Source organism: Narcine bancroftii, chromosome 5, assembly GCF_036971445.1.
Source record: "Narcine bancroftii isolate sNarBan1 chromosome 5, sNarBan1.hap1, whole genome shotgun sequence".
NCBI classification, from domain to species: domain Eukaryota; kingdom Metazoa; phylum Chordata; class Chondrichthyes; order Torpediniformes; family Narcinidae; genus Narcine; species Narcine bancroftii.
The window spans coordinates 241641379-241667291 of NC_091473.1; the positions used below are offsets into that span (position 1 = coordinate 241641379).

The following is a 25913-nucleotide window of genomic DNA, read 5'->3' on the forward strand; positions in this document are numbered from 1 at the left end:
AAGGTGGTATGTGAGTGGAAAGAAAAAGGTCGAGAATCACTATTATATACTAATAAATATTGTTTCATGAATATGAGAGTATCAGATGGTTAGAGTGAGCAGTTCCTTTGGTCGTTTGGCATTCTCAGAATGTGAAGGGAATGAAGAAGATTCTCATAAAAGCAAAAGGGTCAGAAGTGTGGAGGGTGGAGTGATAGAGAAGACGTGAGGGGTGGAAGCGTTGGATAATTCAGTGGCACCTGTACTAGTCAAGGGAATTGCTTCACATGCAATGTTAGTGCAACTTCATGATTGTGGATGCCTCCTGAAGAAGTATATAGCTTTTGAGATGAAGAAATAGAAATAGGTAATGTTGGAGAGATACTCCCTCTATTGGGCTCTGACAACTCAGTAACCATTGAGAGCAGGTGGTTTCCTTTCCAACAGGTTACTAATGCAGAAAAGCCTGGAAATAGGACAAAAGCATCTTTGGAGAGAGAAAAACAGTCTAATTGTTCAAGCTGATGATCTTTCATTGGAAATGGAAGAAGTCGGAGATAACACATTTTTTTTAAGGGAGAGAAAAAGGTTGAGGGACCAAGGTGTGGGGGTTGGGGGATGTGCAGAGCGAACAAAAAAAAATTGTTATAGGTTAAAGATAAGAGCATAAAAATAGAAAAAAAAAGTGATAAACCATGATGAAGGCATGAGGTCATTACAAAATGTCCGTCAGTAATTACTGGAAGAAGAAAATATCACAAAAAACATGTTGCACTTGTTGATTATCTGAAACTGTGGAATTCAGTGTTGAGGGTGGTAGGATGTATTGGGTATAGTTAGAAGGAGAGGTGTTGTTCCTTGGACCTCTATTGGGTTAGGAGGGGAAATGAAATCATCTGACTGATGGTGTGAGCACACAGAGTCTTTGGAACTGGAATCTAAGCTTATCTCAATGTGATAACATTTTTTTTTCATTTGGTAAAATGCCTTTCATCCTAGTTAATATTTTGTAACATATGAACCTGCATTTCTATTCTAGATTTGTCTTTTGTTTCTTGAAGTTGTGAATGCAGGATATTGTGTTATCGCGAAGTAAAACACAAAGGTCTGCACACACTGTAATTGAAGTAAAAACACAATGCTGGAGAAACTCAGCAGGTCAAACAGCAATATACATTTTCTCCCTCTCTTCTCCAACCCTCTGTCTTCTTTCCTTCAGCTCTCCACTCTCTTCCCTCCCCATTCACTGAGCCTTCCCTCCTCTCCCTGCTTCCTAGTGTGCCCTCCCTCCCTTACCCATCTATTACCTGTGGAACTATGCTCCTTCCCCTGACCCTACCCCCCCCCCAATCCCCCACCATTTTGCTCGGGGGCCTGCCTACATTTCGTTCATACCTTGATGAAGGGCTTAAACCTGAATCATTAATTTTGTATCATATCTTTGCTAAATAAAGTACACTGTTTGACCTGCTGAGTTTCTCCAGCATTGTGTTTTTAACTTTATAGTGTATTTATACATCATTCTATAACAGAAGTGACTATCAAAAGCTCTCATATCCTATGAGAGGCTTCAACGTGACTGTTTAATGTTCACAGCAAGAACTCACAAGCAGGAAAGAGAAGATTATCTTTTGTTGGCATTAATTAAGGATTGAGGAATATCAAATAGATGAGTAGCAAAACCCCTGCTTTTCAAATAGTGACACAACACAGAGGCAGGCGTGCCACCAGCCAACCCAAGCAGTATTGGAATGGTTTTGGATCTTCAGAGATTTTGCTGTCTAGGAGCAGATTTCAGTGATGACCCGGCTGTGAAACACAACAACAACATCAACTGACAGCGCACTGAAAAGCTCCACGCTCACAGTTCCACATTTCCGTTGCCACACTCAGTCCGACTAATTCCCATCTTTCTTGCTGAGAAGTATTCAAACAATAAAAAATCCACACATGGGGAGCAGTTTGTTAAAATCAGCAATTATTTATTAGAAATAAGAATCATTCTCTTTAAGAAACATCAATGCCATTATTACCATATTTACAACCAGATTTGTGCACAATTTAAGGTGATAATATAAAATTTAAATTTAGACTTGCAGTACGGTAACAGGCTCTTCCAGCCCACAAGCCCCTGCCACCCAAATATCCTAATTAATTTACACCCCTATACGTTTTAAAGGATGGAAGGAAATGAGAGCACATGGAGGAAACCCATGCAGACACGAGAACATGCGCACTCCTTACAGACAGAGCTGGATTCAAACCTGAGCTAACCATTATGCTAACCTTGCCACCCCACCATGGAAGAGTTTAAGATTAATTCATCATATTATTATATTTCTTTTACAAATGATTCTTTGGTGTTTCGAAGCATTTAGTTCAGGGTTTAATAGCTGAACCATTCAGGATAAAGAGACTGTCTTTGCTTTAAGTTATTTTTTGATGTGCAGCTATTGCTATGTTAAGAATAAGGGCGGCAGCCATTTTGAACATAGAATAAGCTGACAAATCGCCATGATCTATTAATCTCTTTTCAGTGGATTTTGTTTACACATTGATATTGGGAGGATTTGGCTTTCACCATCATAAGCTTTTAAATTCTACACAAATATTTCATACTGCATCTGAAGGCCTGCCCCTCTGACAGTGTGGTGTTCCCCCTAGGTGTCTTTCTTTAACAGTTGAATACACCCTCTTAATTACCTCTATAACAGTGCAGTGTCTCTCAGAAATGCCCATCTGACAGTGTAGCACACCATCAGTGTAGCATCCATGACATTACAAGATTCTGAAAACCTGTCTCTTCAATAATGCAGTGCAGGTGAAGGGCTTCTGTGCAAAAGTGCGGCGTTAATCCCCCACCCCCCCCCCCCCCCCCCCCAGGACTGTGTCTCGGACAATGCAGCACTTCTGCTTTGTCAGTGCAAAGCTCTATTTTGTACCGCCTTCCTTCAGTGTTACCATTTAACTATGTATTACTTCTCCATAAATGCAATACTTCCTCACTATTTTAGTAGGATTAACAATTTAAATTACATACTGAAGGTTGTGTTTATAAGAAAAATTTCAAGAAGTGAGTGTACTGACGATAACCACACCAGCAGTGCGAGTATAAGACAGCTTTAATAAACTAATATGTACACCAAGAGGTCTTGTCTCTCTGCAAGACAAACCTGGAAGGCTAAACTGTAGCTCTGGACTGCTTTATGGACAAGGTCACTGGGATGACCCCTGGTGACCTAGTGGTGTAATTACATGTCACCACAGTGAGAGGGTTAAAAAAGAAATAAAACACGAAAGTCTGTAGACACCGGGTGAGTGAAGTAAAAACACAATGCGAGAGAAGCTCAGTAGGTCAAATAGCGTACTTAATATAGCAAAGATAAAGACACATAACCAATGTTTCAGGCTTGAGCCCTTCATCAAAGTACACTGTTTGATCAGTTGAATTTCTTCAGCAATGTGTTTTTGATGAAAGTGTTAAAAAGCTATTTCTGGAAATATCTCCATGACTCCTGGTTTGTTTTAAATTGGCTGGTTTCATTAGTGGTTGTATAAAGAGTAGTATAATTAATCAAAGCATTGTGAGTGAAAATAGAACAGATCCCTTTATTTTACTTTATTATATTGGAAACACCAGCTCTAAGGAGTTATGTGTGGTTAGCACTAAAAATACTGTGTTCATTGTGCCTCACTTGACGGTTGAACATCCTGCTCTGAAAAGCAGCCTGTTGGAGGTTTTTCTAGTGCTCAGGTATTGCAGATAATCAGTGCTTTCAGAAGAAGAAAGAATAGAGGGTGATACTCTTGTAATGCCAGACCTTATTTACAAGGGCAAATGTAACAGAATATAAATGAGCTGAAGAGCCGATCAATATAAATGCACCAGGAGAGACGTGGAATGTAGGAATAAATCAAGGTGAGACAGCTGACAGAGGGACACTAGCAGTACAAGGTACAGTCTCTGGGGGGCTGTGACGTCAAACCAGTTTCCAGTGCCGTCTGTTGAGAGTCACATGACTGCTGAGCTCATATCACAATACATGAGCCCAGCTTGGTTGGAGCTTAAGAGGCAGCGATCGGGTCTATGTATTTATAAAGCAGAGTTCATCAAATATTTATCAAATCATCCCGATTCTGCAAACCTCTTTTCACAAAATCATTCAGCCAGCTCTATTCTTAAATGGGTATGGCCAGTTGGCATGGCTCCAGAGCTCAGCTCTAATATCATTTGCAGCACCGAGTCTCACTGCCATCCATTGTTACTGGGTCAAAGCTATTGCCGTGTCCTCAATAGCCCAATTCGGGCACTTGCCATATTGAGTGAATAAGGGTGAGGAATGGGCTCAACTTAATCCTGCGCTGCAATCATTCCATATTGGCACTCTCAGATACATTCCATATAATCTAGAAAGGCAACTCGAATAACTCCTCTATAGCAGTTGCTGTATTTCCTCTAGTGTCTTTGTAATCCTATTGAAGAAATCTTATTGTAGGAACTCTAAAATAGTAATACATGAAAAGAACTATAATGATAATGTCACTGCAATAATCCTGCAATAGGAATTAGTTTATCATATGTGGTGGTTATGTCCTTCTCTTCTCAATTAATGGGAAGCTATATTTCGTACACTATCTTTAGTTCTTTATATTAATTTGGCTCCATCTCCTTGTTTGGAATATCTGGGCCCAATGATCCAATACTGAATTCTTTAAAATCCCATGTAGTAGCTTTTGCTTCCCTTTTGCCAGAAGTGCCATACCAATGAAATGGAAAGATGCTGTCCCTCCCACTCACACTAAATAGCTGTCTGATACGATGGCATGTTTGTCTTTAGAAAAAAATTAGATGTTCCACTACTGTAATGAATGTAAACGTTATTTCTTTGTGATGTTCTCTCCTTAATTATTTCCAAAATTTATAAGCTTAACTAATCTTTGATTCGCGGCCTCACTATTTATTTATTTATCTCATTATTAGATAATGGACTATGTATTTTGCCAACAGCCTCTGTAGATAGGCGGTTGAATTTGTAGATTAGCCAGTTTCTTTGTTTTTCTTTTTTTGCATGTACTTTTTTTTAACTGTAATGTAAGTTTTGTCATTACTGTAATTAGTATCATATTAATTTTATTATTGTTCTATTCATGTTTATTATTACCTATGTAACATTTGTATTATATGGCGAGCTCTCCACTGGCCACCGTGACAGAGGTGCACCAAAGAAAAGGTACAAGGACTGCCTAAAGAAATCTCTTGGTGCCTGCCACATTGACCACCGCCAGTGGGCTGATAACGCCTCAAACCATGCATCTTGGCGCCTCACAGTTTGGCGGGCAGCAGCCTCCTTTGAAGAAGACCGCAGAGCCCACCTCACTGACAAAAGGCAAAGGAGGAAAAACCCAACACCCAACCCCAACCAACCAATTTTCCCTTGCAACCGCTGCAATCGTGTCTGCCTGTCCCGCATCGGACTGGTCAGCCACAAACGAGCCTGCAGCTGACGTGGACTTTTTACCCCCTCCATAAATCTTCGTCCGCGAAGCCAAGCCAAAGAAAAAAAAAAGAAAAACATTTGCTGAATGAAATTAATAAAAATATTGAAAAAGGAGTTAGTTTAGTAACCCAAAAATTGTATGCTATTATAATTACACACAATATAACAAGAAATACATTTACATCAAGAATTTCAAGGTTCAGGTTCCAAATGTATACATTTCCTTACATTAGGGAAGCCAGTAATTTGGGCCATTGAGTCTCCAGTAGCTTTCAAAGTGATCTCATCAATATTAGTCTTTCTCGTAACCCCCTCAAACCTGTTTCTCCCTCACATGGTCATCAGCTCCACCTTGACTTTCTTGCCACCCACCTGCATTCAGGGCAACTGACCCATCATATATTTACTTGTTGGCCAAAAATGGAGCACTCATAGAAAAACTCCACAGTCTCAGAGAGAACGTGCTGTAGAGGTGGAGGTCTGGATCAGACACTAAAGCTGCAGCAGTGTTCTGCCAAATCAGTGCAATACTTTTTAAAAGTGTGAATACTATTGTAATGTAGGAAATACAACAGTTAGCGTAGCAGATAGTGCAATGCCTTTACAGAGCCAGCGATCGGGATTGGACATGGGTTCGAATCCTGCGCTGTCTGTGAGGAGTTTTTACGTTCTCCCCGTGTCCGCGTGGGCTTTCTCCAGGGGCTCTGTTTTCCTCCCACCCTTTAAAAACATTCCAGTGTGTAAGTAAATTGGATGTCAAATGGGTGGCATGGACTTGTAGGGCCGAATTGGCCTGTTACAGTACTGCACGTCTAATTTAATAAGAAAAAAATCGAACAAATGTGATATAAAAATGATGATCTGTTTTTTAAGATGCTCAAATTTGAACATCAGTTAAGTTTCTTGGAATAATGCCTGCTCTGTCTGAAAATAATGTTATGGGATTTTCCACATTCACATTAAATGGTGTCTCGGCTTAAGATTTCATTTTAAGTGCAATACTGACACCAGTCCAGAACTTAACATTGTACTTTAGAATTGAACACACCATCACAAGGCTCAAAGGCAAAAAATGCTACTGACTCACAGCTAATTCTGGTTATAATTAGACAATGTAAAGTAGAATTTTTAAATTGTGATCTGAATGCAGTTCCCCTGCTGTAATTACTCTAGCAACTAATGCACTGCTTTTTAACCCCTCCATAAATCTTCGTCCGCGAAGCCAAGCCAAAGAAAGAATGCACTGCAGCAACACTGTTGGGAAATGTCCTGTAGAACCAACATAGATACCTTAATTCAGTATTAACTACAGTTGGAATAAGTAACAGTACAATTTAAAAAAAAATTGTAATCCAACCCCTCTCATGACAATAAACAAACTTATTTTAATTGACCCACTGCAGAAACACTACATGAGGAAATGTTATGATGGTAACTTATTTTGTAACTTTATTGCAATAATCCAACAGCAATAATACTATTTTAATAATTTTACTGCAAGAACCTTGTTTTAGAAATAAAATCTTACTCTAATAAAACTGGACAATGAAGATTTTACTTCCTAAACACCTTTGGGTATATTTAATGGATTTTGGATTGCTTTTCGCGAAAATCACCTTAAAAATTTCCCATCGCATACCGCGTTTTAGATATAACCTATTTTGCAATTTCCTGTCATATTTTAAGTCTACTTCAAGCATATAAAACATGTCATTGACAATTCATTTTCTGCATTCGCACACTCGGACTTCTTCCCTGTTGATCTTGGTGACAAATATGATGAAAGGTTTCTCCAGGACATTGTGACTATAGTAAAATGGTATCAGTGCAATTGGAATCGTGCTGGCCGACTATTGTTGGACACTGACAACAGATGGGCATCAGATGCTGAGTGCAAATGAAAATCAGTGGCAAAACATTTTAGGTCTGTTGCACTAATGAAATGTGTCCGCATCATTATGCAATTAAACATACTAAATTCAATTAAAGTTAATATAATGCTTCTCCAACTTCCTATGTGATAAGAGCAAATCTTTGTGTTCAGCTTAAAGATGTCTATTATAGCACCATATTTTTTTTTGTCAGGAAGCAAACCTTTTGAAAAAAAATTGTTGTCCAGTGTAATGATACACTTTATATTGGCTTTATATTGCAGCCCCTAGTGAAGTGGCTATTCCTACTGTAGTAAAATTATTCTGTAATGACCCTGCTAATAGATTCTACTGTAAAAATCATATCTATCATGAGCCATTGACACTTCCAATATTCAGACGCATTTTGCTGTCTTGTCCATTCCCAGTCCTCAAAATGACATCTACTTGATTTTGGATTTATTCTGAATGATTGTCAGTGTACAAATGCTTGATGTTTATCTGCGCAATAAATGAATGTAAATAATAGCTATGTATAATAACATGATCTTGTTACTTCCTCTGTTCATAATGGCACAAAAAGAGATCAGTCCTGATTTTCCAATGAAAATATGTTTTTTTTATACAGTATAAAATATGTCATCTAATTTACTTTGAGAATATGTCTTTCAAAATGTAAATTATTTTCTTCAACAATGACAAATTGGATTTCCTTATGGACATGCAATGGAATATCAAATCATTGATATTCCATGATTATCAACGGAATAATTGATATTCCATTGACTCAAATAATGTTGTGGGAGCAGGGTGGACTAATAAAAATATGGGTAGCAGTGGCAGACTTTGAATGAGAATGTTTTCTCATCACCATTGCCAATTCATTTGTTATTTATTATAGAATCGAAAAGTTGATGCATTTTTCAGTGATTTTGTCAACTCATGACAAAGACTTGTAAAACATCCCTGAACAAAACAAAATACAGACCCTGCATCAAGCAAGTCCAAAGCATGTTAAAGTACTGCATGCCTAAATTTAAAAAAAATAGGTTAACAATTCATATGGTATATGTATATTCAATGTCCAGGTAGTCTGCCTAATATTAAGCTCTCCGACGATCACCTCAAGGAAGGATTTTGTAAAAATTATTTGTCGAATTATTGATGCATGTTTGCTCTCTTTTAATTATTTTGTGGAAACTGCTCTCAGAAGGTGTCTGCAATTAGTACTTTCCCAAAGCTGAAGAAAAGTTATCTAAATCACAGTCCATTACACCCCAGCATTTGTGCCTAATTACAGCTCAATGTCAAATTAGATTAATTTCTCTCCCAGTTCACTTGCAATGATAGAATAAATGTCAGAGTTATATGTGACTAGTAAGTGTGGCTGTGATTTCAGTACAGGTTTTCCCTGATTCTGCTTCTATTTCAGGCTTTGCCTAGCTCTTTGCACAGTTCCTGATAATTAACTGCATGGTCAAAAAAAGAACATGTTTCACCTATCTCTCCTAAATCTAATTTCAGCGAAGTGAAACATTAACATATTCAACTCTAAATAGTCTTGAACTTGCTGAAGTAACTGCTTCTGTTGTGTTGCAATAAGGACATTTCTAAAAAGGACATATCAAAAATCACTTAGCCGTTTCAGTGACCTTCATTATCATTCTGGGAAACCAGACAGCAGTAACTAACAGCTAGATACCTGCCTGGCAAGAATGTGTGGAGAAGGATGCAAGGGTCCTTGTCACGGTTCATCCCCAGCAGCAGTGTGACAGAGGACTCTCTGATGTAGGGGTTGTTTCAGGGGATAAACATTCTGGAACTGCTGGAAGACCACCAAATCAGAGAAAAACGCACTTTGGTCTGCCTGAAACCCTGTTGGTCTTTCAGCATGTGGAGATGTTGGTGCGGGAATGCTGCCAACTGGCACATTCCAGGCTGCAGGAGTATCGGCTGAGGGACACACTGAGGCTTAGTGCAGCCAATGCCAGGGCACTGTGGAGAAGGACCGCAGTCTAGAGTCCTCCCATCACCATGCATTGAGGGGCGGCGACTGAGTGGAAGTACCTCAAAAACAACAGATGGGAAGAAACAACAAGGTGCCACAATGGTGTCTTCTTCTTCTCTTTGGCTTGGCTTCGCGGACGAAGATTTATGGAGGGGGTAAAAAGTCCACGTCAGCTGCAGGCTCGTTTGTGGCTGACCAGTCCGATGCGGGACAGGCAGACACGATTGCAGCGGTTGCAGGGGAAAATTGGTGGGTTGGGGTTGGGTGTTGGGTTTTTCCTCCTTTGCCTTTTGTCAGTGAGGTGGGCTCTGCGGTCTTCTTCAAAGGAGGTTGCTGCCCGCCAAACTGTGAGGCGCCAAGATGCACGGTTTGAGGCGATATCAGCCCACTGGCGGTGGTCAATGTGGCAGGCACCAAGAGATTTCTTTAGGCAGTCCTTGTACCTTTTCTTTGGTGCACCTCTGTCACGGTGGCCAGTGGAGAGCTCGCCATATAATATGATCTTGGGAAGGCGATGGTCCTCCACATATATGACTTACATTATGGGTGTGAAAAGACTTTGAATGTTTACTTTTTAAAAAATAATTTATTGTGAATAAAGACTATTTAAAAAAAATCTGGCTGGAATACCTGCAGGCACCTCATCCATGTATTGCCCAGAAGCATGTGATGAACAACAAATTTGGACATGCTTTTAGTTTTGCCTGCTTAATTATAGTTTCAGTAAAACACAGAAATGCTGGAGGAACTCAGCTAGTCTCACTGCATCCATAAGAGGTAAAGATAAATTACCGATGTTTCGGGCCTGAGCCCTTCTTCAAGGTACAAGCCATACTTTGAGGAAGGGCTCAGGCCTGAATCGTTGGTTGTCTATCTTTACCTCCTATGGACGCTGTGAGACCTGCTGAATCCCTCCAGCATTTCCATAATCACAGTTTCTGCAGACTTTCATTTTTCACACTTATTATATGTGCCACTTTTTAAAATTCCTCTGCAAAATATTTCCTCATATCTTCCCTCTGTAAACTCGCACTGATCCGAAATTCTGCACCTGCATTCAACTTTAAGCTATGTTCCGAAAGCAAAGTAATGAAAATGCTGGGAATTTGAAATAAAAACTCAGAGAAATGCTGGAAGTCCTCAGCACAACAGGCATTATCTGTGGTGAGAGGAAAACAGTTAATGTTATTCGTCAGTGACCTTGCATTCTTCACTCACCAACCAATCCTGTGCCCTTTGATTCACTTTGACTTAATCAGGCAACCTCTCATTTTTTTTTCATGAGAAGTTTTATCCTTTCCTCTAAAATTGCAATGTATGTTTGTCCTGCTATAATGCCTTTCAGCCTTATAACCCTCAGAGATTTCTGCATTCATTTGACCAAAACCATCTACAGACCTAATTTCTCTCCATTACTGGTGGTTGTACTTTCAGCTGCGCACTAACTGTTTTGGAACATTCTCATTAAAGCTATCCACTTATGTGCTCTAAATGCTTATTTATGAGGTTCCATAAAATCCCTCTTTTTTTAATTAAAAAGAAAATTACACTGTAACAGGCTCTATGTCCGTGCCGCCCAATTTACACCCCATTAACCTACACCCCCTGTACATTTTGAAGGGTGGGAGGAAACCAGAGCCCCCCGGAGAAAATCCACACAGACGTACAAACTCCTTACAGACAACATGGGATTCTAACCCAGATCCGGTCCCTATAGCGTTGCACTAACCGCTACGCCACCCGTGTCTCCACATTCGGCATAGTGGTTGGACCAAGCTTATTTCTTTTGAGTTGGTGCTGATCGTTGCAGAATTACATTTTTTTTCAACCCTTTCAGGATGTTTTCGACATTGAAATCATTCTCTTCACCGTTCAAGTAAAGGTGGAAGGTGAAAATATGAAGATTATCAGACAGTAATGAGGGAATTCTGAGACGGCCTAAGCTGTGGAATACACTAATCACTACAGTGGAGGAACAGAAGATCAATATTGGAGAACTAAGGGAGATTATAGAACAAGGAGAGGAAATGGCTACTGGTAAATCTTTAGATGTTTATCTTAAGAGACTAAATTGTTTAATTGCTAAAAATGGAAGAATTGGAAACAATTTACCTTTTTTTAATAAGACCTGTTCCCTTGCAGTTTTTTTTGTACCTGATATCTGCATATTCTTGAACTTCCACAAATAATTAATAATTTGTTCATCCTCCAATATCCATAAAATATTTGACCCTTTATCTCTATCTCATCAATGCATTTTACAGCAAAAAAAGTATAAATCTGTGTGCAGTTTTCATAAAACCAAACAAATTACTTTATATGAATTGATGCCCATGTCACTAAGCCACGCGACCCGATCTGAATCTGAAGTGTCTTTCTCCTCTCCTTCCATCACCTGCTCCTCCACAGCAGGATACAACGTACTAGAGGACACAGAAATCTACTTGGTTGACATGAAGCATTCAAAACTCTTGCCAGATCCTTTTGTAGTCTCAGAACTAAATTCAATTGCTTATTTAAAAAAGAACTCTGGCAGAATTATAGAACGGAATATCTGAGGGAGATCAGATGTACATAGTGGCAAAGGGATGAGTTAATGTAGGTATGAACACTCTTGATTTCAATACAGGAGGAAGTTGGTTCTAAGATGTAATCCATCAGTCATCCCACTGCTCCATGAACTGGTTAACCCTTTTCAAAGTCTTCACAAAGTGAGCATAATTACAGCAACCAGTTCATGGAATAGTCAGTGCATGAAGAATTAATAACATCTTCTTGGTTTCTGCTAGATAGCAAAATAAATTTATTCAGTTCATTCTTTCTTGCCAAGAATATTGATCTGTAATCCATTGTAAAATTTCAGTGTTCTCTTGTTTGTGCAGAATTTCAAACACAATTATCATAGCAGTTAGCGCGGCGCTGTTACATCGCCAGTGATCGGGAAAGGGATTTGGATCCCACACTGTCTGTAAGGAGCTTGTACATTCTCCCCATGTCTGCTTGGGTTTTCCCTGGGGGCTCCAGTGTGGTGATACACCACTAGCCTATTGCAGGGGGCAATCTCTGTACCCGCAGGAAGATCAGTGGAGGACAGATCACACCTAGCCAGCTGTCAATCAGCCGACCTGAATAGACCTAACTCCACCCGGCTGGCTGTCAATCAACTGACCGGGATATAATCCTGAGCCAGCCCCTCCCGAGCCAGTCACTCGGGAGCCACCAGTATAGCTATCACTGTAGCAGAGACTTTTAACTGAATAAAGCCAGTTGTACAGTCTTTCTCAAGTTCTCTGTCTGCTTCCTGTTGCAGCGGGGCATCACATCCAGTTTCTTCCCACTATTCAAAACGTACTTGGGTTGTAGGTCAATCGGGTGTAAATTGAGCGACATGGGCTTGTGGGCTGAAAGGGCCTGTTAGCATGGTGTATGTCTAAAAATAATAACATTTAAAAAATTATCCAGATTTGAATTTGTCAATGTGAGAGGTGAAAGTGTTGATGAAAATTAATATTCACGCTTCTGGAAAGATAGAAGAGGAGGGGATATTCTCTGTCTGTTAACAGCAGCTGTCAGCCTCAGGACCCTTGCTCCTCACTGGTTTTAGCCTAGAAACTTGGAGTTTGGTTTCAAATCACTCTTCATCCTTCGAAATGCTCTGAAAAACCCACTTGCTCTTTATTTCATTCTCCTACCTCACAACTCTTCCCCTCACCTGGTATCCTTGTTCATCCTCTGGGGAATTTCTTACATGCCAGGGTACAATGGTAATGCAAACAGATGCTGTTCCCCTTTGTCTTTGCCATTAATTGCCTTTAGTTCAATCTTACATGCTTCCTGGGTCATTAATGAATACGCATTTTTCTTATCAAACCTAATCTGAAAGTCATTACTGATATTTTTTGTTTAACAGCATTTCTTTATTTTTGAAATAATGCCAGAAGATAAACCATTGAATTTCACCTTCAAGGGAAGATTTAGTGTTGTCATGGAAAATTATCCAGCCAGCTGGCCACTTGAGACTGGTACTGGCTGTCAACCGTTTGTGAGTGTGTGTGAATGTGGGACAGCAGGAGAAAGGAACAGGGAGGAAGGGAAAATTATTAGTAGGGTGATAATCATCCACGTGGATTTCTGCAAGGCCTTTCGTAAGGTGCGTAAGGATCTGGGGTGAGTTAGCAAATTAGCTTGGTGGTAGGAGGAAGAGAATGGTATTGGTCAGACTGGAACCCTCTGGCCTGTGGTGATCCATAGGGATCGGTGCTGGTTTCCTTATTGTTCGGACAAATGTGATGTAATACATTTTAGGAAGATTAACAGGACACGACGTATGCAGAGAATAGCAGGGTGTCGGGTGTGTTCTTGAGCAGAGATCTTGGGGTACAAGTACATAATTCCCTGAAAATAGTAAACATGGATAGAGAAGATGATGATTTATGAGATCTTGCCTTTGAATATAAGATTTGGAACATCATATTAGTTTGGCCACATTTAAGTGTTGTATGTGGTTCTGCAAAGAACTAAATTAAACTAGAGAGTGGGGGGGGGGGTGAGGCAGAAATTATTCATAAAATGATGCTTCCTGGATTGGACTTAAGTTATCAAGAGAGATTGGATAGGCTAGGTCTGTTTTCACTGGAGGTAACATCATAGAGGTGCATAAAATTACGAGGCTTAGGGTAGCTAGGTAATGCTAGATGAGAAAGGTGTGATGAGAAAAGGAGCCTGTTTCTATACAACTCCATGATTTAAAACTGAGCGATACAAAAATCTCTGGAATTCTCTGTCTGAGGGAATGATGAGGGATAAATGATTTGAAATATTTAAGGTAGTGATGGTTAGAAATTTGAAAGATCAAGGACTTGATGGCCATGGGGAACCAGCACAGAGGGAAATAGAAACAGGAAAATATCAGTCTTGATCACATTGAATGGATGTCAGATTTGAGCGGTCTGGTGACCTATTCCTGCCCCTCATTTTTGTAAATGTTTGAAAGTCATGTTAAAAAGGTTGAGGAATGTTGCATGAAAAAGTGTGTGCTGGACTAAATGTCTGCTTCTTTGTATGTGTGTATATATATACATGTGTGTGTGTCTGTGTCTGTGTGTGTATGTGTGAACAGACTTGTAAGGTTTGTAAGATTAGAACACACCAGATCCAGGGTGAGTTAGCAAATTGGCTTGGTGCACTCTTGGGGCACAAAGATAGTGATCTACAGTTAATGCTGAACAAATTCTTAGACGCTGCTTATGCTCTTTGGCCTGACCGTCAACCTGAACAAGACTGAAGTACTCCATTAGTCAATGCCAATCACCAACACCATAGAGCCAAAAATCACTGTTGGCGACACCCAGCTGACAAATGTAAACAGCTTCAAATACTTGGGGAGCATCATCTCGAGTAATAGGTTTTTGGGCAAAGAAATTGACTCCGGGATCAGCAAGGCCAGCCAGGCTCTGGGGCGGCTGTGTACCAGAGTGCTCAATCAACACAACATCTACATCTCACAAAGCTGAAAGTCTATAGATCTGTGGTCATTCCTTCTCTCCTATATGGATGTGAGACCTGGACTCTGTACCGACATAACAACTCGAGATGCGTGCCATCCATTCCATCCTTGGCATCTGTTGGCAAGATCGTGTCCCCAACCTGGAGGTCTTGGGTCGAGCGAAGTCCACCAGCATCGAGCCCCTGATCATCACAGCCCAGATGTCATCAGAATGGATGACCACCGCGTGCCTTGCTGGCTGCTCTATAGTGAACTGAAGACTGGAAAGAGACCTCAAGGTCGTTCACACAATGCTATAAAGACATTGGGAAGAATCTCTATGTTATTGTGGTATCCAGCCAAGAGAACTAGAAACTTGGCTGCTCACAGATCCTGCTGGTGAGCCTTGTGCTATGAAGCCGACACCAGTTTTGAAGACAGGCGCTGCCAAAAAGTGATGGAAAACTGTGAATGGTGTCACAAAGCAACAGCCACAGTTATTACAAAAATGGCCCCATTGTGCTAGACTTTGCACTTCCAGACTAGGACTGCAAAGTCACCTTCGTGTCTACAGATGATCTGCAGAATAACGTGTCTTCTTCGAAAAGAAGGACGACCAGTATGTGTGTCTGTGTTCGTATGTGTGCCTGTGTGTGAATGTGTGAGATGTGAGGGAGGTGAATGTGTTTGTCTCTGCACATTTGAGGATACATTTGTACACCTGTAAGCACATGTGTGAGGGGGCTTTGCCTGGGAAAGACTATATGAGGAGGGTTGTCAATGCATGTGAGTGCATATATGCAGGTGTCCACAGGGAGTAGCTGGGTTGCCAAGAGAATCTGGAGTGTCATTGTCCCAGGCAGCTGGTCTCTAATTAAAAAGAATAACCCTTGCAATGCTGCTGCTTTTAAAAAAAGTGAATCAGTGAGAGTCCTCTGTCTACGTATGATCCGAAAATTGATGTAAATTCCCCAGAGTTAATTAATCTTCGCATTTTCATGTGCAATGTATACTGAGGTACAAGGTGGATTCACCTACGGCACACAAGAAGTGTGACTCCTTCCTGTAGAATTCCTCATGCGTCTTATTTGAGTGTGTCATAGCTGATTCATCATTTTGATTGTTCTACATAATTTACATTGAAAAAAAGCCATGACTCTTCCACATTAATGCAAGACACGCAGAAGGTTCCAGTGAGTTTTAACACAATGCACATCTATGTGTGTACAAGCGTGTACTTAAATGCATATATTGTCTGTGCACGGCAAAGAATATGACAATGCTTCTCAGTTAAAATCCTCACAAGATTTTTGGATAAAGAAATCACTTGGCTCCCTTAGCCCTCAACATCACAGATGACCTAGTTATCCAGATTTTTTTTCTCAATGAGCAGATTTTTCAGCTGATCGCTCAAACATTGAAATACGAGGCTGGACTCTCTTTTTTTTTCCTGAATACCGCAATTATCTAGCTTTCTAATCCCTATGGAACCCCTTCTGGTGAGTCTGAAAGAAATTAATTTTCAGCATTTCTTTTCTTTGCATATATGTGCAATGTATCTTCCCAACCTCCAAAAGGAAATAATGCATTCCCTAATTCTAAGCATGTTCAACATAATACATCAGGACAGTGTGGCGATATTCTGTTTCTCATCTTAACTTTGTGAATACGCTACTTTTCTTTGCTTCTGCATTTTAGGAAATTTGGAACAGGAGGGAGAAATTACAACCTTTATGCCTGAGCCTGTTTGATAAAATAAGAGGCTATTCAGCCTGTCCCTTCTATTGCAAACTATTAGGAGGATATTTATGTTGGTGGTTGAGCGTGTTACACTATAACATGAGGAAACATTCAGCCCTTATTACACAGGAATAGAAGTCTTTATAACCATTCAGGTTTGGGTTTGTTGCAAAGGGACCAGAAAATGTTATTCAGCCTTTCAAGTTGAAGGAGCCCACTGAATCTCTTGAACATGTCTTACGAGGATAAGCTAAATCATTTAACCCAGTGGTTTCAACCTTTTTCTTCCCACTCACCTATCACCTTCAGTAATCCCTTTGCCATAGGTGCTCTGTGATTAGTCAGGGATTGCTGAAGGTGGTAGGTGAGTGGAAAGAAAATGGTTGAAAACCACTGTTTTAATTGTACCAAATTGACTCGTTATGTGCACGGTTTCATAACTCCAAAGGAAATGGACCAATGACGATTTTTCTCAAGCAAAATATTTCAGTAACAATTGGGTCTAGAGTAGTGGTTCTCAACCTTTTTTCTCCAAATCACATACCACCTTAAGTAATCCCTTACTAATCATAGAACACCTATGGCACAGGGATTACTTAAGGTGGTACGTGATTGGAAAGAATGTTTAAAAACTACTGATTTAAACCTTTCAATGGAGCGGGAGGAGTCTGCGTTATTATGTGAGCACATGTCATTGTTCAGTGACATGATAGTCGAGTTATATTTTCGGTTTCAGATATTTTTAAATTTTAATTTAGATGTACAGCATGGTAACAGGCCCTTACATCACATGTTCAGGCCCTCCTGGCCCATTCCAATCGAATAAAAATCTTTCATTCCCGTTTTGAAATTTTTAATTGACCCCTAACTTTAAGGAGAAGGGCTTCAAATTCTCCCTACCTTTTGAATTTAGAGCTTCCTAATAGAGTAAAATCTGCTATCTGGAATTCATGCAACCGGCAGCCTCAAGCACGAGCAAAAAAAGAAAATAGCGGAAAATAAATGGGTAAAAAATTTGGAAGATAAAAATTAGCATGTTCGCCAATCACGGAACACACAATCTCAAATAACCAGAATATTCATTTATCTTGCATCTAACAATACTCATATGAGTAGATACTGTTACAAGGCCAAAGGACCCTAAAACCCAGCAGCAATAGACATTCACCACGACATATGGTTATTTAAATAAAAGTTGTTTTTAATTATCTTTAAACATGAAAACAGAATGAAACTTTAACTTATCACTATTAACTTAACTAACCTAACTTAACTCCCTTCTAATTCTAAGTGCATGTGTATGTAATGTGTGTGTAAATATAAGAAAAGTTCTTTGGTTCACAGTTCAATCTCACTTCTCATTCTTACAAGTTCACTGGTTGCAGGTAATTCTTATACTGGGCACAGAACTTAACATGTATAAAGTTCACCAGACTTTTGTGCTCGAAAGGTTCTTGTAGGTTTGCAGAGAGACATGTGTTGTTCCAGGATTTCCACAACTGAGGTACCACCATTAGTCACCTCAATGTCTCACTGATGAAACTTGCCCAATCAGAGTTCTCCAGATGATAACCTCTTTCTTTCAGGCTATCATAGACTTCCTTTCTGTTCCCCTTATTCCAAGAGAAACATCAGACAGATGAAGCCATCCGCCGCTCTGGAGCTTCTGTTTCAGGTCCAATCAGCTTCTCCTGGCTTGTTACAGCTTCCTGTGTCACACACAGTCAAAGACTCCCTTCTGTCTGTCTGTCTCTCTCTCTGAGACTCAAACTGCTAGGCAGCATGCCCTTCTCTCTCTCACTTGCAAAACTCTGTGACCTTCTCCAGCAAACAATAGGAGTTCATCGTTTGGTTAATCTGTTGTTTTAGGTGAACAACAACCTCTCAATGACCTTTCTGTGAAAAGGTATTAGGAGACAAGCCTGTCTCTTGCTGTGGCTTTAAAGACAATAGTCCATTCATTCACTTCAATTAACAGACTCTTGTAAAATCTCCATAGCATTCTCCGTAACTGTGAATATGAAATCTTCAGTATTTCAAATAAGATCTGTTTTAAAGTGTGTGTATGTCTGTAACCTTCTCTACTTTTACCAATTTATCTCCCAAAAACATCCCAAATATTCCATCACAATACCTAGGTTTTTACTGTATCTTCACTTTGTTTTGCGCTCTGCTGCTCTGGAATTCACCAACCCTTACCAATCCCACTCCCCAAAACAAGAGAACATGATTTTCCTTCATTTTAAAATGATCTAAAAGAACTGTTTATAAACAAACATTTGAGAATATAGTCTGGTGAAAAATCAACATGTCCATATGATTTATCATTTTTTAGATAAGGGTTTTATCTCAGTGATGTATGCGTTGTTACAAGACACTATGGATAAAATAAATTTAAATAAATCCAGGATTAAATGGGAAAATGATTTAATTTGTGATATTAATCAGGCCAACTGGGAGATGATATGTGTGAATAAATTGTTTAATGTAAGATATAGTATGATTAATTATAATTTTTTGCATCAGTTATATTTAACCCCTGAGAAATTGAGAAAATATGGATTTAGTAATTCAGATTTGGATCATGTGTTGGAACATTTTTACATTCCATTTGGCTTTGTGATAAAGTTCAATCATTTTGGTACAAAATTAGGGAATTTCTTCAAACTTTGTTTAAAATTCAAATCTTGTTAGATCCCAAAATCTTTTTGTTGGGTTATACTGTTCCATTTATGGATTTGGGTTAGATAAGTTTCAGACAGCATTTTTACGTTTAGCATTGGCGGTAGCGTGTAAATGTGTTGCGATTACTTGGAAAGACGAAGTTGAGATAAAAGTAAATTGTTGGCATATAATGAGTTGAGGTCCTGTATTTATATGGAGAAAATAACATATAATTTGCATGATAATTATGATTTTTTTTTTGTTAAGATGTGGTCGCCTTATTTGAAATGTATGAATTAAATCATATCTTAAACTGCTGTATGTATATTTTTAATTTTTTTTCAATGCTTCCCTTGTTGAGGGTGGGGGAAAGGGGGGGTGGGATAGTTGTAGTTTTCATTTTTATATTATGGATTTTGTAAAAAGTTTTTGTTTTGAAAATATTAAGTAAAGTTTAAAAAAAAATGTCTATATGGACATCAAAACTTCATGGAACAACCAAAGCTAGTTATCGCACATCCATTTTCTCCATGCAACATTAAAAGTGTATTTTTCCAAACTGGGTTCTGACATACTTTTCTACATTTTTATCTGTTTGCTTAAAAAGGTTTTGTTCAGCTTGTTGGACTCATGTCCTTGAATTCTTCAATGATTTACAGTTCATCTCAATCTCAATAAAGGGAAGTGTAGCTTGATAACATTCACACAAGATTTTCGATGTGTTCTGATCAATTAAAACTTGAATTGGTTTTGTGGTTCAGGATGTGGCATTTGTTGTATGCAAAGCTCATTTTCAGTTCCCTACATTAACGATTGAACTCTTCTTCAGTTGATGGAAGACTCTTTAAAGTGGCAAAAATGAAATATTCATATTCTTGTAGCAACAGTCTCGCTGACTGATTTTATATGTTTACAGTAATATTCACATAATCTCCAAGCCAACATGTACATTTCATAAGTTCCTATGGTAGCATATTGAAATCGTGATCTGTTGATTGTGATGTGAGGCACTGCCAGGTCTCGTTTGTTATCCAAATGGGAAAATTGGCGCTTTCCAGCAAACATTGAAATCATGTAAATTTTCAATGTGATTAAGATGGTTATTTTATTTTTGCAATTATAGTGCGGCAGGATGATGAATATAAGATTTGAGACTTTTTACAGAAATATTCCTTGTGCTTATTTGGTGGTATTATTGATGATTTACCATTTAAATTGCTTTACATAATTTATATCTATGTGGAAGTAAATGATGCAAGTCAACAAGCTCCAAATCCTGGGCCTCTGTATCCCCCTCTGCAACTGGATCCTTGAATTGCTCATCATAAGACCAGTCAGTATGAATTAGAAAGAATGTCTCCTCCTCACTGATGATCAACACAAGTCCACCTCAAGGATGCGTGCGTAGCCCACTGCTCTACTCTCGATACACCCATGATTGTGTGGCAAAACACAATTCAAATGCTCTCTACAAATTTGCTGATGACACCACTGTTGTTAGCAGAATCTCAAATGGCAAAAAAGGTTGCATACAGGAAGGAGATCAATCAGCTGGTTGAGTGGTGTCACAACAACAGCCTTGTACTCAATGTTAGCCAAACAAGGAGGAAGTTGTGAGAACATGAACCAGTCCTCATCGTGGGGTCAGCAGTGGAAAGGGTCAAGGACCCTGGGTGTCAACAATTCTGAAGATCTTTCCTGGACCCTCTATGTCACACATGTCAAACTCAGGCCCGCGGGCCAAATTTGCCCCGTGATATAATTATATTTGGCCCGCAAGATCATATCAAATATGTATTCGAGCTGGCCCGCTGGCTGCCGCGCCAGTCTAGCGCATGCACAGCTAATACTACAAATCCAAGAATGCTTTGCAAATGCGTTGGTGCCGGCCCATCAGCCCGCTAATCGCCCCCACCTCCTCTCTTTACCTTCATTAGCGTCTGCGACCTGTCGCCTAACTCACATGTAATAAACCCCTTACGAAAAATGGCCAAACGAAAGACAGAAAACAGGACCTTTCAAGACAGGTGGGAGGCAAACTCTGACCCCAGAGTTTGATGAACTTGCATCTAAGAAGAGATGCCAAGTATCTGGTTTTGACCCAGGTGCATCAGAGTAAATCACAGTGTAGCAAGCTAAGCTTGGACTAATATTTTCTTTGGTTAACTTTGGACTGTTCATAGTTGAAAGATTGGATTTTCATTGAAGCAAGTTGTTATTTTTTTGACTTGTTGGCTTGTGAAAAAAAAAAACATTTAAAAGGAACTTAAAGGCTATAGAGAAATATTATTTATTGAATATTTTATTTCTTATATGTTAATGCTTTTTCTGGAAAGAGTTTAACCCAAACTATTATTAAACATTTATTTTAATAAGAAAAAGTTTAACATTACATATGTTGGAAGAAGAGAAAACATGCAGATGTTGTTGAAAATTTTCAATAAATATTTAGTTTGGCCCACGACTTAGTCCAAGTTTTTAATTTTGGCCCTCTGTGAATTTGAGTTTGACAAAGAAGGTCGCCAGTGACTTTATTTTTTGAGGAGTGCTAGGGGATCCGATATGTCACTGAACACTCTCAAAAACCTCTACAAGTGTACCATGGAGAGCATTATGGATGGTTGCATTACTGTCTGGTATGGAGATGCCGATGTACAGAACAAGAAAAACTTCCAGAGGGTTGTTAATTTGGCCTGTGACATCATGGGCACCAGTCTTCACTCCATCGAGGACATCTATCAGAGGTGGTGTCTTAAGGAAGCAGCCTCTATTCTCAAGAACTCCCACCATCCAGGCCATTCCCTCTTCACTCTGCTATCATCAGGAAAAAGGTACAGGAGTCTGAAGGTGAGTACTCTGCAGCTCAAGCCCCTCTGTCATCAGAATCTTGAATGAACAATGAACCACAGACACTGCCTTTCTTTGCTCTATCTTTATTTATTTTATAAGATGGTTTCTATAAATGTTTGCACTGTGACGCTGCCACAAAACAATGAATTTCTTGACATGTTCGCGATAATAAATTCTGATTCTAACTGGTCTGCAACCTGGGTGCACAGTGGTCAGGAGGGAGCTGTTCAAGGTCCTGAAATCAGGAACTTGCAGCACTTTTTTTCACCAAAAATGGTACTTATATCAAAAATAATTTGGCCAAATTCGTTAAACAGTGATTATAGATAATTTTGTTCTAACACTGTCTTTCATTAGTGAATACATTGTCCTAGTAATTTCCAACACCCTTTGTGCCACTCACTTGATACCAATATTGAAAGAATATAATTTCTTGCATCATCTGTACATCACATTACAAAAATTACATAAATCCAAACCAGAAATCTGCTTTAGGTGTGGTGTGGAGAATGGAACCTTTATTTAAACTGGCTATGTACAAAGGTGAGATCCTTCTGAGAGGACCTGGGGGACATTCTAAAAAAAATTTACAAAGGTGGATTTTCCACAGGATCCGGAATTGTACCTTCTGGAGAACATTATGGATGTGAGTTTTAAACTTTCCAGATTCCAAATTCAGTTTGTGAAGGTCGCCTTGTCGATAGCCAGAAAATGTACAGCAGTCATGTGGAAGTCCAAATCCCAATTAAATATTACACGGTGGAATATGGAAATGCAGAGTTGCATTTCCCTGGAGAAAATCACATCCAATTTAAAGAGAAAGATGACACATTTTTAAGGGTACGGCAGCCTTATCTGGCAGCATATAGGTACACAGATATAGTTACACCCCATCTAAATAGAAGAAAGGTAAAAATCTGTACTAATAGTGAAATGAGTGAGATAAATGAAGTGGGTCGTAGTACAGATGACGTGCTCTTGTTTGTGCCTTTTTCATTTTACTTTATGTTATTTTAGGTTTATATTTTGTTCCTTTAAGGGTATGTGACTATATAGATTTTTGGTTTTTAAAGCTTGTTTAATTTTCCTTGTGATATTAGGGTATGGAAGGGAAGGGAGAGGGGTGGGCAGGGGAAAGAAAGGGCTCTGAATGTAAAATATCATTGTTGAGAAAGATTGTATTGTTTTTCTGGATTTTTGTGAGTCTTAGAAAATCAAAAATAAAATATTCCAAAAAATATTGGAAGAAAGGAATTCAGATTAAAATTTCTGGTTTATTGTCAGAGTACATACATGACATCACATGCAACTTTGAGATTGTTTTTTCCTGTGGGTGAGTCAGAATTACCATTAATTGGTGCTACAAAAATATCTGTACTCATCGTACATGTAAACAAATAAATGTAAACAAATCGACTGTGCAATACAGAGAGAAAAACAATCAATAAAGTGCACAAGTAACAGTCTTTACATGAGTCCCTGATTGAGTTTGTTGTTGAGGAGGCTGATGGTGGCAGTTTGCTCCTGAACGTGATGTGATGAGCCTTGTGGCCCCTACACCTCTTTCCTGATGGTAGCAGAGAGTACAGAGCGTGTGCTGGGTGATGTGGATCCTTGATGATTGCAGCTGCTCTCCCATGGCTGCGTTCTCTGAAGACATTCTCAATGCTACCTCATCATCCCTTTTTATACAACCCTCTGCCATAGTATCAGTGAATTTGTAGATTGTGTTGTCGTACCGAGCCGCACAATCATAGGTGTATAGCAAGTAGAGCAGGCTAAGAACACAGCCCTGTGGTGCTCCAGTACTAATGGAGATTGTGGAAATGCTCTTACTAAATCCTCACTGATTGAGTGACTATGAATCCTCACAGCAGGAAAACTAAATTTTCTCTCTCTCTCACTCACTCTCACACACACACACACACACACACACACACACACACACACACACACACACACACACACACACACACACACACACACACACACACACACACACACACACACACACACCCTTGTACATTGCAGCAGAAAGCTTTTGTTATCTCTTCTGTAGCCCTCAATAGTTTTAGAAATTCTTGTCATTATTCAGTGGGGTGAAAGCTTGACACACTGTCAGTTTAATAGATCTGTGGGAACTTATTGACAGGTGCAGCAGTGCCAGCCCAGATGGAACCCAAGGCTAGAAATCCAAGCTTAGTGATGACCTTGACTGTGACAGTCACTCCCATCCTAAGTTACATGTTAGCTACCAGTTTTGTTGCAGCAGTAATACTCTGCAAATGTCTCCGTGACATATTAGAAGTTACAAAGAGATTCCAGCAGGTCAACAGGTCTCTTACCTTTATGCAACAAGCATGTGGACACAGTAGATTAATGAAGAGTAGTTTTCACAATATTCTCAAAACTTCTATTTGTCTTGCTTCATTTTACTTTGAGCAAACTACAGTTAGAATCGAGAGCATCCTGGAGGCTGCATCACTGTGTGATTCTGTGGCTGAAGAGAAATGGATTGGAGTTCAGGACCATAAGAGTGGTAGAGGATCACTGGGGTCTTTCTCTTCCCCATGGACGTGATCTACCAGGATCATTGTCTGAGGAGAGCATGCAAAATCATTGAGGACATCTTCCTCCCCACACAGCTGCTTCCATTAGGAAAGAGATACAGGGGCTGGAGGGGAGGGGTGAGTGGTGGCGGCGCTGGATGGGGGGGGGTGTACCAAAGAACATGTACATCTTTCTTCTTTGCTCAGTCCATTGCCCCTTTCGCTCTCAACTCATTCAAAGTCCGAAGCCAAATACAACATGATGGCCATCAGGGCCCGCTCTTGCGAGGGGTTGGCCACCATTGCCATAGATGCTACTTTCCATTGATCTGCCCCTGCTTTCCACCGCAAAGGTTCAATCGACTCCTTTCAACCCCCTGGCATTTATCAACTCTTTGAATAGTCCCATCGACACCCACGGGTCAATATCAACCACTTTGGAGACTCCTGTTCTAAATAATCCAATTTCTACTGGTTTACTTGTGATTTTATGTTCATATGTATCACCATATAAATTTAAAAAATGTAAACTTATCAAAAATTCCACACAAGGGTATTTCATTGTTGAATCTTAGAATGTTGCCACACAGAAAGAACTATTTTGTTCATGGTGCTTGTTACATCTCTTATCTGGGATTGAGCAGATAAATGAAACATTTTGTTGCATTATTTCTCTGGTCTCCCATCGGGCAGTAGATACATGAGTCTGAAAATATGTATCTCCAGATTTGAGGACAATTTCTTTCCTGTTGTTTTAATTCTCTTGAATGTACCTCTCATTTGCATGATATGACAGTTTCCAATGTCCGACAGTTTTTTCTTTTAACATTTTTGTTTTAAATGACTCAACTACTTTGTTTTATAGTAACACTACACCCCGTTATGGTGGACCTTATGCTGCCACTCTGTTGAACTATGAAGAGGATGGTTTGCCTGAATGGTGTTCAAAATAGTTTTTCACTGTATCTTAGCACACATGATAAACAATGCAATACAATTCAATTCAATTTAAATTGGGATCCAATGAAGGATTCTTACTCAAAGTATAATCCAGTACCTATGTTATGCAGAAAACATCTGGAAGATTTTCCTTGCCAAGCAGCCTTATTCCACTATTTCCTGCATTATTTCCCAGTCAAGTTATTCTTAAAGTATTCCTTGCATATTTTCAAAACCTGCCATGTCAGATTTCAGATTTATTGTCAGAGTATATACATGACATCACATACAATCCTGAGATTCCTTTTCCTGTGGGTGAATTATTACTTA

The 25913-nt window shown here is 39.4% G+C and overlaps 1 long non-coding RNA gene across 1 annotated transcript in view; it reads right to left on the reverse strand.

Annotated features, from left to right (window-relative positions):
• The window catches only part of LOC138762961 (uncharacterized), a 53873-nt gene that overhangs the window by 26246 nt on the left and 1714 nt on the right, over positions 1-25913 (reverse strand). Inside the window, exon 2 of the long non-coding RNA XR_011357266.1 lies at positions 24441-24595. This is a non-coding gene — a long non-coding RNA (uncharacterized lncRNA). The remainder of the gene's footprint in view (positions 1-24440; positions 24596-25913) is intronic.